This window comes from Euprymna scolopes, chromosome 5 (genome assembly GCF_053919585.1).
Source record: "Euprymna scolopes isolate OS-2025 chromosome 5, ASM5391958v1, whole genome shotgun sequence".
Taxonomy (NCBI): Eukaryota; Metazoa; Mollusca; class Cephalopoda; order Sepiida; family Sepiolidae; genus Euprymna; species Euprymna scolopes.
Window position 1 is genome coordinate 159,535,216 of NC_136486.1, and position 14,469 is coordinate 159,549,684.

The 14,469-nt window shown below is 31.3% G+C and overlaps 1 protein-coding gene across 2 annotated transcripts in view; it reads right to left on the reverse strand.

Moving 5' to 3' along the window:
- LOC145277023 (uncharacterized) overlaps positions 1-14,469 on the reverse strand; it is a 257,832-nt gene that overhangs the window by 76,877 nt on the left and 166,486 nt on the right. The gene's annotated exons all lie outside the window — the stretch shown is intronic.

The window sequence follows — 14,469 nt, forward strand, 5'->3', positions numbered from 1 at the left end:
TAAATGATTCAGAAAATACAGGAAAATACATCTATACATATTTTTAACTTAACGTGTTATTTTGACTAGTTTGATTGCGTTCATCTTTAGCAAAGGAAGTAAAGATCATTTAGTATTGTTCTTCCAACATCGAGAATATTTTGTGGGGATCTTATGCTAGAAAAAAGTAATTCCAATGCATTTATGTCGCTATAACCGTAATCTGCGACGTCCATAACAAAAAATTCAAATAAAAACTAGTAAAATGAAATTCATTCATCGTAATTTTTATTTTTATTTTATTTTTTATTTTTATTATATTTTCACCCCAAACAAGGCAAATTGACACTTTGGTGTAGGGGGCTACTATCAGGGGCAACAACTACTGGGGTACTATGTAGGGATTTGGGCAGCAAGATGTCGGTTCACGTTACACTTGAACTTCTGCACGTCAGTACTGTTGGGGAAGCAGGGATGGAATGGAATTCCAGAGTCTAACGGTTCTGGGGAAGAAACTATTGGAGTAAAAAGATCTTTTACATCTAGTGATCTCTACAGTGTGGGGTGGGATTTAGCAGCCTGTCGGGTTTGTCGAGTGTGCTCACGTCGTGGGGGCACAAGTGATTGCAGTTCGTCAGAGCATTCACCACTAAAATACTTGTAGAAAAGGCAGAGGGATGCAACATTTCGTCGATGGGACAGAGGCTGAAGCTTAGATGCCAGTTCAGGGCCTATCAGGTTTGCGACTCTCTTTTGAACTTTGTCAGGGAGCGAGAGACTAGTAGCAGATGCACCAGCCCAGATGTGACAGCAATACTCCATACATGGGCGAATGGTGGCCTTATACAGGTACCGGATACTTTCGGGTGTTAGTAGTTGTCTAGCACGGTAGAGAAATCCCACCTTTCTTGCAGCGGCCCTGGCAATGCCTTCAATGTAATTGTTCCAACTCATGTTTACTGTGAACGTTAGGCCAAAGAGTTTGAAAGATGTACTCTCAGATAAAGAGTCGTTTGCCATTGCTATAGGTGGTAGAGAAGGTTTCTTGTAATTATTGAAAGAAACTAGTTTAGTCTGGGTGAATTGAACCGACCAACCAGTTTTGTCCCCATTCCACCACAGATTGGAGGTCTTCCTTTTGTGTTTCTGCCATTACTTTAGAAATGTGTTCATTGGTCTTCCTGTCGTGCCTGCCATGGAGTGTAGTGTCATCAGCATATATACCCATCTAAGAGGGAATTTTGTCGGGGAGGTCATTTATGAATATCAGGAAGAATAGAGGTCCAAGGATAGAACCCTGGGGCACCCCCGCATTTATATCATATTGTTTAGATGTACGACCGTCGAGGACTACCTGGATTTTTCTCTTATCTAAGAAGGATTTAATTATGTTAAGTATTCTACCAGTGATACCGTATGATCTAATTTTTTTGAGGAGACCCTCATGCCAGACCCTGTCAAAAGCCTTAGATATATCTAGAGCTACCGCTCTGCCCTCTCCCGCTTTGTCCAGTGAATGGTATATACGTTCAGAAATTACAGTTAGGATGTCTGCTGTGGAACGGGCTTGTCTAAATCCATATTGTTTGTCAGTCAGAAGTTTAGCATCTGTAAGGTGATGGACTAGAGCATGGTTAATTAAGGTCTCAAATATTTTGGCAAAAAGTGGGAGGAGGCTAATGGGGCGATAATTTGATGGGTCAGTCCTTTTGCCAGAATTCTTGAATACTGGTACAACAGAAGCAGTTTTCCAACAGCCCGTAAAGCAAGCTTCGTTAAGGCATTTGTTATAGAATTTGGAGAGAACTGGAGCTACTTCGGCTGAGCACTTTTTTAATAGCACAGCTGGGATGAGATCGGGTCCACATGCTTTTGAAGTGTCAAGGTTTTTTATGATAGCATGCACCTGAGCAGGGGTGATTTTCAGATCGTCTAGCGTGGCGTCTGTCCGCATAGGAAAGTCAGGTAGGGGGTGGTTGGAGGAGTCCAGTGTTGAGTTTGAGGCAAACCGAGTGGCAAGCATATTAGCTTTGTCGGTTGCTGAGGAGACAACCTCGTGATTGTTGGTTAGTGGGGGAATTGTTGATTGCCCATTATTTACTACACTGTTGTAGATTTTCCAGAAGTCTCGAGTTCCTAGTTTTTGTGCTTCGATGCGCTTTTTAGTGGTTTCCGTAAATTCTCTCTTAGCTGTCGCTACTTCTGTTTTATATTGACGAAGAAAGATTACGATTTAAATGGCATATAAGCATTTTTTTTTTATTTTGCACTCCATTAAACTGACGAAATTGTATTTGAAAATCGGAAAATAACAATTTTTTTTAACACCAAAAAATCTCAATGGCTGTAAAGTTTGCGTATATAAAAGGAAAACAACCAACTTTACATTAAAAATATAGGGAAAAGTTACCACAAATGATCATTATACCTTGTTGAAGTTTTGGCTCCCTCCACCGTGTTAGAAAGCTACTAACACCCGAAAGTATCCTGTTCTTCTATAAGGCCACCATTTGCCCATGTAAGGAGTATTATTGTCATATTTGGGCTGGTGCATCTTCTGCTAGTCTCTCGTTCATAGACAAGGTTAAAAAAAGGGTCGACAACCTGATCTGTTATCTAAGCTTCAGCCTCTGTCCCATCGACGAAATGTTGCATCCCTCTGCCTGTTCTACAAGTATTTTAATGGTGAATACTCCGACTAACTGCTTCCCCAACTGTACTGATATGCAGAAGTTCAAGTGTAACATAAACCGACATCTTGCTGCCCAACTCCCTACATAGTATCCCTGTTGCTTGTGTTCCTAATAGTAGCCCCCTACGTCAGAGTGCCAATGTGCCTTGTTTGGGGTGGAAATATAATTTAAAAAATATTTGTTAAGTGATAAACAGTAAAAGTTTACCTTTGACTTGAAATATGATAAAATAGACATCTAATCTATTATATAAATCTCACTATGCCTGTGTGTGTGTGTCTGTCTCCGTTTTTAAATTGTATCTCCTCTTAGACAGATGGTCGGTTGACGGCGTGCAGTAGCTCAAAAGATTGCATATGTAGTGCAGAATTTTATTAGGGGTGTTTAATTGATTAAAACAATTGCTAAGGGATTCAAAAAAGGGATTAAAACTTGAAAGAAATGACAACTTAACGAGCATAGCGACAATGGCGTCGTTTGCGCATGCGCACAATCTGTAACAAAGGTTTATTTATTTATTAAATTTACCAGATTATTGACGCAGATGTGTCTTTGGTGCAACGCATAGCGTCATTGATTACTAACACCAATTACGGGTTCGAGCTTCACCCTTTCTTTTTTTTCTTTTTTTTTTTTTACATTCCGATATTCTGGACTTTTAAATGTTACGTAATAATTATAAAAGAACACTTTTATGTAAACAAAATACGGAAAAATTCTGTATATAACGAAAATGTTATATTCCAAATATATAGGATATATTATATATCGGCTTATTTGTTACATTCCAATAATCACGTAAATAGATCCAGTAATGGAATTTTGCATTGAATTCATTCCTAAACTATTTAACCGATCATTATGAATTTTAATTATGTGTATATGTCTGTATATTTGCACGTATTTGATTCGCTCCTAAATTAATTAACCGATCATTATTAATTTTAATGATGTGTATATGATTATATATTTCTGCACATTGGATTCACTCCTAAACTAATTAACCGATCATTAGTAATTTTATTTATGTATATATGTCTGTATATTTGTATGTATTGGATTCAATCCTAAATTGATGAACAGCTCATTATTAATTTTAAGGATGTGTATATGATTATGTATTTCTATTATTGGATTTATTCCAAAATTAATTAACCGATCAGTATGAAATTTAATTATGTGTGTATGTTTATATATTTCTATGTATTAGATGCACTCGTAAACTAATTAACCGATCATTATTAATTTTAATTATGTGTTAATTATGTTTTAATTATATGATTATATTATTTTGTGTCTTGGATCAACTCCAAAACTAATTAACTGATCATGAATGAATTATATGTAATGTATATGTGTGTATATATGGCTATGTATGTCATATTCCAAAAATCACATACAATGGTCACTTACTTTGTTAATGTATTTATGTGTACAAGGAATTCTATCCAAGTAATAAGAATTTGACAGTAAAGTACTCATATGAAAAACCTATGTAAAATCGTTGAGTAGTTTCATCTTTATATTAGTAATAAGATACTTGCACAGTCTGCTACTCAAGAAATAAGGTACTTGTGCAGTATAGTACTCACATGAAAAAACAAAGAATATCTTACCTGTGACGTACATAAGTTATTAAAACTGTAAATCCCGTTAAATATTCGAGTAGTATAACTTATATCTAAAAAATAATGTGCTTCTTCACTATAGCACCCAGATAAAAAGCAAATTCTTACTCCCTAATGTACAAAACTTTTAGCACAACAGAAAATTTCATAAAAATATTGAGTTCTTTCATTTATAAATTAGAAAAAGGTACTTGTACAGTAGCTTACACAAAAAATAAGGTACTTGTGCAGTATAGTACCCATGTGAAAAACAAAGAAAATTTTACTTGCGACGTACATAAAAGTAATCAAAACCGAAAATCATGTAATATATTCGAGTAGTATGACATTTATATAAGAAATGTTGCTATAGCACTCTGATGTAAAAACAAACAAACTCTCACCTGTGACACACGGAAAAGTTAGCACAACAGAAAATTATGTAAAATTATCGAGTAGTTTCATCTATATCTAAGAAGTGACGTATTTGTACATTATCCTACCCAAGAAATAACGCACTTGTGCAGTATAGTACTCATATGAAAAAGCAAAGAAGATCCTACATGTGACGTGCATAAAAGTTATTTAAACCAAAAATCATGTAATATATTCAAGTAGTATGACTTTTAAATGAGAAATAAGGTTCTTCTTCACTATAGCACTCTGATGTAAAAACAAAAACTCTTACCTGTGATATACAGAAAAGTTTGCACAACAGAAAATTATGTAAATTATTTTAAATATGTATTGTACATTACCCGCCCTAGACAAAGAATTTTTTTTCCATACATGTTCTGTAAATTTCCTGTTCTATGGAACGTACGCTTATCTCATACATATAATACCCGTCCTAGGATGGGTAAAATATTCTTTTGTTCAATATGGCAAATGATACATAGACATCAAAATTCCTCTTTCCTAAGAATAACAGGTATGTTCAAAATTTTTCTTATACGGTCTCGAGCAACGCCGGGTGGCCTTGCTAGTTTTTGTATATGAACAATGTCACATCTGAAACTCATAAACGCATAATGTTGAAATGATCTGGCAACCAGAAATTGCCATTCATGTAAAACGAATTTTTCTCGGGGAAGTTTATATGAATTGTCTTGCAATCCATTTGTTAACTTTTTTTAAATTCATCGCATTCGGTAAGATTATATTTTGTTTGTGTTTTGTTACGTATTAAGCAACTGTGTCAATGGCGATTAGTTCAACTCGTACGGAGTTTGACATAAACAAAATGAGTACATGTTATGATAAACCAAATCTGCAGTACAAAATCATTTCCAGGGTTGAATTAAGATGACTGATATGGAGGTTAAAACAAAACTAGTGGTTAGATTAGTTAGACAAAACAGAGGAAGGTGTCGAAATGATGAATAACATAACGTTCGTCGAGCTGAGAAATTTTTTTTAAAAATCAATCTGTCTATGGAAAAGATACATCAAATAATACGAGTCGGCCATGTGCTGCGCGAGGCAATTAGCTAATAATGTGAAAAGAAAACGTTGGTTATCGCTAAGTGCGAAATGTTACACCGACATAACATCTGTCCACATGTCAGCATTTTAGGTAACATAAGAAGTAAACTAAATAATTAGCTAAAAAAACCTTAGTCTTTCTCTCCGGTGTAAGTAAATTCCCTTCAAATATAAAACACTGAAGAAACTCTCAGCAAACAACAAAGAAGTGACGGCGTCAGATGAGGATGATAAAGTATCCACGTATGTAAAAAAGGTTTGGTTTGATTAGCGAAAACAATAATTCTACTAAAGAGTTATGTCCTATCAAGAACATTAAAACAGATTTGTAGTTGATAATGAATACAATGAGATCATTGATAATATATACATATGACTTACTTAAAACTACATCCAATTAAGAAACTGCAATTTTTCCTCTTTTGTCAGAAACATCGCGCAGTAAATATGTGAATTAACTCGTTATGGCCTGGTTGAACTAATTTATTCAATCCTAAATAAATGAATATAATGACAAAATATAAAGTGAGAATTGATTCAAACACGCCTTGTACGTATTAGTTCAGTATCTGGATAGATGCCAGATACCACCAGATTGCAACTGTCCATTGCTTACATTCAATATGTCGCCATCTGTCTCAATGGAGGATTTCTTTTGTTGTCATGAATACATTTTTCAAGCACTATGATTAATAATCAAAGTAAGCATATATAATACAACTATTCGCAGTGGTAGTTTAACGATTGAACTTCATAATTTCTCCAGTTTGAAGGCAATAATAATAAATTTACCCTTTAAACTAACGTAAATTAACAAAAAATATTTTTAATCATCTACATCATAATAAATATGATAAATATGACCATAAATATTTTTAATCAACTACATCATAATAAATATGATAAAAATCATCATAAATATTTTTAATCAACTACATCATAATAAATATGATAAATATGACCATAAATATTTTAATCATCTACATCATAATAAATATGATAAATATGACCATAAATATTTTTAATCAACTACATCATAATGAATATGATAAAAATCATCATAAAATTTTTTGATCATCCAGATCATCCACATCATAATAAATATGATAAATATGATCATAAATATGTTTAATCATATGCATCAACTACATCATAATAAACATGATAAATATGATCACAAAATATAGTTAATCATCTACATCATAATAAATATGATAAATATGATCATAATATTTTTAATCATCTACATCATAATAAATATGATACATATGATCATAATTTTTTGGAATAATATACATCATCTATATAATAATAAATATGATGAATATGATCATAAATATTTTTAATCTTCTACATCATAATAAATATGATAAATATGATCATAATATTTTTAATCATCTACATCATAATAAATATGATACATATGATCATAATTTTTTTGAATAATATACATCATCTATATCATAATAAATATGATAAATATGATCATAAATATGTTTAATCATATGCATCAACTACATCATAATAAACATGATAAATATGATCACAAAATATAGTTAATCATTTACATCATAATAAATATGATAAATATCATCATAAATTTTTTTAATCATCTTCATCATAATAAATACTAGCGGGGCTACCCGGCGTTGCTCGGGATCGTATAAACAATGAGAAAATCTAATTTTATTTTGAATCTATTTGTTAATATTAGTAGAGAGGAATTTTTAATGGTTATGTAGTATTTGGTATTTTAATGGCTATGTAGTATTTGGTATTTTAATGGCTATGTAGTATTTGGTATTTCGAGCATTAAATAGTTACCATCTGATAATGGCCTTTGATTTAAAAAAGATCCCCTGCAAATAGTAAGAGTAGCATTGTAAATGACAATGTTTTCAAATGTTTTTATTTCAGCACAGCCTCCTTATATTAACAGACGAAAGTCAGCAAATCCATTCACATTTCCTATGCATTGTTTACATTTTAAGATCAAGTAAATATGATCTTCATCGGTAAATATATTAAATCAGTCATAGTTTGAATTGTTCTTAAATCGATATTCGTGAAAAGTTGATATTTTACCTTTCTTAAATGCGATAATCACGATGGTATAATTAATTTGACCGGAAAATAAATGTTTAGTTGTTGGTCCCAAAAACAAAAAAAAAAAATAAAATAACAATGTTAAACTTGGAAACTGTGGGTCCCCCCCCCTCAAAAAAAAATTAAAAAATAACGATGTCAAACTTTCCAGAAAGATCGAAAAAATGTAAACAGAATAAAGAAAAATCTTAGGGAACGAAACGAAATAAAACAGAAATGATTTAATCTATGGTTGAAAAAACGAAAAGAATCTGTTGGTATATATATTGCTTAGTGTAAAAACTGTGAACAACGTAAAAGTAATCTATACATGTGTCTAACGTAAAACTAAGCGTGGTTTAGGTGTAAAGTTGATATTTTAGATTACGAAATGCGATAATTATTATGGTATAATTATTTTGACCGGAAAAGTAATATCTAACTGTGGGAGCAGAAATGAAAAAAAAAAAAGAAAATAGCGATGTCAAACTTACCAGAAAGTTCGTCAGAACGTAAACAGTAAAAAGAAAAATCGAACTGAACGAAATCAAATAAAACGGAAATAAATATATAAAAATAACGATGTCAAACTTACCAGAAAAATAGGGAAAATGTAAACAGAAAAAATAGAACGGAACGAAAAGAAATGTAACCGAAATCATGTAATGTATGGTTTATAAAAAATAAATAAATAAACAAAAATAAAATGGAAATAATCTGTTTGTAATTTGTTTTTAATAGTGTTAAAATGTGTAAAACGAGTAAGTAATATATTTATCTTTCCTAGTGTATAAATGTGAACAACGTATAAGTAAGAGTGGTGCGTTTTCCCCAATAAGAAGCAGTTCAGTTTTTGTAAGCAACTAGTAAACCCGTAAACGGTTGGCGTCCGTAGAAGTTCCTAATGAACGATCAAGCAGCGGTGTAAATGGGGAGCGGGAAAAGGAGGAATTTAATAGAGAGAAAATATTTTACAACTTCCATTTAATCTAACCGATTTTGGCAGTGGACTCTCACCAGAACAAATATAGGAATGGACGATTATCGAGCAAGTGTAGAGGTAATAGGCGTATAGCACATCTCAGATAATGTGCCGCAGTTTGTGCATATCATATCTACATGAAATCTCTTGATTTTTAATCATATTAAGGTCAAACTCACACGGGAAAAATGAATTCATTTTATTCATATAGAGAAGATGATACATATGATCATAAATATTTTTAATAATATACATGATCTAAATCATAATAAATATGATAAATATGATCATTAATATTTTTAATCATGTACATTATAATTAATATGATAAATATGATCATTTATATTTTTAATCATCTACATTATAATTAATATGATAAATATGATCATAAATGTTTTTAATCATCTACATCATCTACATCGTAATAAATATGATAAATATGCTCATAAATAGTTTTAATCATGTGCATTATCCACATCATAATTAAGATCATAAAGGGTTAACGAAAAAATACAAGGAAAGCTAGAGTTTCAAATCTGTCGAAAGTTTAACTAACATCTATGTTCTACTCTGCGCGTGCATTACATTAAAAGCAGAATATAAACTTGACTGGATTCGAAATGTGCACACATTTTATGTTATCTTCTCAAGCAAGCATGTTATTATGAGCCTCGGTTTAAAACATTATTCGATTTATCAGCGGAATTTATTGATTTTGTACAGAATTTCCCATTATTATACTTTGTGTAAATTAGTAGCTTGAAAAACAGAAAAAATATAGCACCTGTGTAAACATATATTTGGAATTATCTATATATCTATAAAAGTGAACATGTGTGTGTGCGAGGACAATTCTCAACCTATATACTCAACTAATGTTTGATCTACAGACTTGAAATTTGGTATATAGGATATTCAGACACGTGGAAATTAAAAAATTCTCTATTCTTATTAAAATTATATAAAAGCCCATCCTTAATATTTATTTGCGGACTATTATCCTCATATTCTAGTCGGTGTTTCACAACGTTTCGGCCAACTATTTCTGTGGCCTTCGTCAGGTGGTAAACCGCGACGGGATAGGGATGCTGAGTCTTAACTGTATCCTCAGTAATTACTGCCTTCCATGGTTGTTGTTGTCTCATCATGTTTTTGGCCAACTAAGCTTCTGATCGGTTTTGGGTACAACTGAAACCGCTATCTTCAGATAATGTGCCCTGGATTCGTAGAGATTCAACGTCTCCACCTGACCAATGCAAGAGGAATAGCTGACCGAAACGTTGTTAAACAACAACTAGACGATAAGGATAATAGTCCGCAAATCTTTATAATTATAAAACTCAAATGGCCTTGTAACGGATGTTGTAACCACACATCCGGTTTACGACTTCCGGTTGCGCACGCGTATATAAGCATAAACCCATAACAGCGTAAACAAATAAGCACAAATCGCTACTTTTGCAGAATTTGACCTGCGCACTGAAAATTTAACGTTATTATTTAGAAATTAAATTATTATTATTTTTTAAATTTCTTCTCCATTTTTTAATACACCTTTCTTAGAAAACATTCATACAGTTTCCTCTATACTACCAACATAAATAAATAACCTCGAAAATATGTTTTTTTTAATTTCCGTTACAAATAAATAATCAACGCGACGATAAAACGTATTTTTACTGTGTACGTTTTCAACGTCCCAATTTTTTTTTTCACGTTTAAATTATCCAAATAAACAATTGTTTATACTTTCTGCTTTTTTTACATTGTTCATTTCCGCATTGTCTTAATTAGTTTTATTAACTTTATTATTAACATATGAATTAAACATTTGAACCAATGGGTCATGAATGATTGTTTAAAAAATGAAAAAGGTACAGTTTATTTTCATTTTCTATTTAAAAAGCCATTCTTTACATGGGGAGAGTTTTTTTTAATTATTCTGTACTTTCAACTAACACTTTCATTTAAAAATCTTTAAGTATTATGGTATCTGTCCAGTGCACATTTACCTATAAGTACGGCAAACCACTTATAATTCAATGGCTGTAAGTTTTTTTTTTCAAGAATAAACAATTATAAACAGAACGACTCATAGAAATCTATCTATATTCTTTTTTATTTTAATATATTTTCATAGAAATGTTTCTATTATGTCACAAAAACTATTTTCTTTACATCACAAGTGTTACGCCCATGCCTTAATTTCATAGCTAATATAACATACTGACCCAACGGGTTACAGGTAGTCTAGTAATTCAATAAAAATGTACAAATTACGCATCTCAAAAGAATGCCAATAATAAAAATAAAATAAAACTTAATAGTTTTATTCAAACTTATCAAACTTGAATGTAGATAAATAGTTGGTAAGAAATAAGTGTAAAAGTTTTTTTTTTTATTATTCTAAGGCAGATAATTAAATTTAATTGTTTTGTTAATTAAAAGTTGTATATATTATGATAAATTGCACACTCAGTATGAAAGCATTGTTTAGAATCTGTGTTTCTTAAATATGTTCATTTCATCATGCAAATTTTAATTAAATTTCATCGTTTTAGTTTATTTTAAAACATATCACTCTTTTTCTAAAGTATAATTGTTTTAAATTGTAAATAATTAATCATCATTAGAATACCATTGTGTTAGTTCTAATAATATGATAATATAGTGATAAAGAAGTAATAAAAAAAACAATGTTGTTTTAAAATACCGTTATATTAAAACAATATAGTGATAACTAAAGAAGAAAATATTTTAAAAACAATAATACTTTTGAAAAACAATCTTTTAAAACGATATTAAAAATGATGTTTTAAAATATCATTGTATAATAACAATATAATAAAAAATAAAGTCATATTTTTAAATATTATCGTGCAAACAAACTTATTTTAAAACAACATTTTTAAAATACAAATTTTCAGAAACTTTGCTTTTTTAATATAATTCTTTTTTATAAATGCCATTGATTTAAAATCAATTTTAAATATTATTTTTATCATCATATAAAAGTATCGTTGGTTAAAAATATCATTATTTATAGATATCATTGTTTTATAAATATAGTTTAAATTAGACTGGCGCTACCAGATAAGGCTGTCTGAAGATATTGACTTCATTGATGCTTTTTGATTTTCTACTTCCTTTTGCAAAACTTAATTATGTTCTGCAAAACCAAAACCAAATAACAATAACACACCTTTCCTCCTTTTTCCTCTCTTTCCATAAACCGTTTTTCTTATTATTCTCCTCTTTCTGACTGGTTTCCTGACTTAAAATGTACCAATCATTAATACTGTAACCCTTTTCCCTCTTCAATTGCAAAACTCATTCATGTCAGGGAACAAAAACGATAAAATCCACTATAATCTATACTATTTCCAAAATAACTGAATTCGGCAATAAATAACCTGAAAAGGGTTGATATGCAGTAAAACAACAAAACAAAACTTAAATTAGACAGAACGAATGAGTTAAGTTCCTTGGGCATGTACTCACCGTCTGTTCTCATTCACTGGTTACTGCCATGACGGGCTTTTCATGCCGATCTCATGTTTGCCTATAGCCATTAAAGCACTTTATGGCATTTTTTGTAAAGTAAAAAGTGTATTCCATTCGGACCCAGTCCAGATTTATTTCTGGCTTTGTTAGCGACACGTTTTACCTTTTCGTGCGTTATTATATTCTTGGTGAAAATCTTATGAAGGATTTTCGGCCATATCAGTCTACAATTTTGTTTTAGTGGGATGTGTTGTTTGTGGTCTGATTATGTGCGTATTAAATGAGTTTCTAAGACGTGACCTTTCGGTTTTAGTACTCCTGATTTTGGTTGGTCAAAAAGATTTTTGACATATTTATATGACCCTTGAAATTAGTATTTTAGTATAGCATTGCAGGTAAAATATCATTTTTAAATATTATTTAAAAAAAAAACGATTTTCTTAATATTGTCTTAAAAAAACTTTTTAATTCTTTAAAAGACATCTTTTTTTTTTTTTACTAAATCATTGTTTTGAATAATATTTCTAATATATCGTTGTTTCTTAATTATTCTAACAAAAGACACAGTAAAGAATGAATACGAAAATAAAGATTTCAGTAACAATAACAATAAATTCTAGGTTTGCAATTTATTTATGAAATGAAGCCAAAAACAAGTAGTGACATTTTCGGTTTCCCATTGTTTGGCGAATAGATCAGAAACAGAAAACGAAATAATTTCCACGTGGCATACAATTAATAGAAGCAAAAAGCATGCATTTCGGCTTCAGGACACGCTTGAACGATTTTATATTTTTGTTTTATTTGTAAAATCCAACGCAGTTGTCTTTCAATATTCGGTCATCGGACAAACAAAACAAGAACGGATATAATTAAGAGATTTGAAACGCTACTTTAAACCTAGCGTATTAGATCAGATTTCTTTTACTAGAACGTCACCACTTATCAAGGCTAAAATGGCACTCAAGTATACAGGTTAATGTGTGCTAGGTAGCCGGTGAGATAATACCGAGTTGATTTACAAATCTCGGTGGAAAATTTTTAGCATGTGATTATTTAAGAGGATGACGTTTTTTTTTCTTTTGGTTGTTTCTGCAAGTACGTTCGACTGAGTTTCATCAGTCGTCTTCAGGCAGTTTTGATTATTCTTCCTGTAAAAGCTGGATGCTTTTACATGCTTCAGTTTAAATTATATTTAAATTTCCTGAACTAGTGAAGCGTCTCGTGTGTAAAAAATATACGTTTTTTTAACGCGTTAAGAACGTGACTAAAATAAAATGCATCCAGATTTTAAACGAACAATAATCAAAACTGCCTGAAGACGACTAATGAAACTCAGTCGAAAGTACTTGCAAAAAACAACCAAAAGAAAAAAACAGGTGGATGAAAACGACAATGGAACTTTCCTATACAGATTCAACCGAGAAATAACAACGACAATTCGAAAAATTGAAAAATTACAAAAAACGACTCATTAAGCAAGAACATTCCGTGTTATTCAACAGTACTTGTCTGAATGAAAACATGCTTAAATACAATATTTATAAGCATGAAAACGACCATACTGTAGTTATCCGGTAAGCAATCCCGCGGTTTTGTGATTCAGAGACGTGTGATTTTTTGGAACAAACTTTGCTCATGGGATGTTCGTTTAGTGATTCTGTTTCAATTATAAGCATGATAGAAAAAACGAAATACAATTTTAGATATAAGCGTGAAAATCGGTAAATGTTCTATTTTAACTTAAGCGTCTCAGGTCGACGAACAGAATTCTTTACTACGATGTAAGGACGAATTTGAAAATATCGTTTAAGACTTTAGTTTTACATAGTGATCGATGGATATGAAAGGCGGGGACAATTTTATATGCTCCATTTCAAACTTACACTTGACGCATTGATCGATAGACCATGAACGAGGCTTCTTTCCCAGAACAAGCTGCTCCACTGGCCTGCTTTCCAGCTAACTACAATATGGTCGGTCAGTATAAACAAGTTCTTTAAGAGCCGTCTCCTTAAATAACCCATTTCTATTTCCACCAATAATTATTACTACGCTTTTGTTGCAAGTTGCCTTCGGGCCTTTATGAGTGATGACTCTCTTGTAAAAAAAAAATTAAATCCTATGAATTATT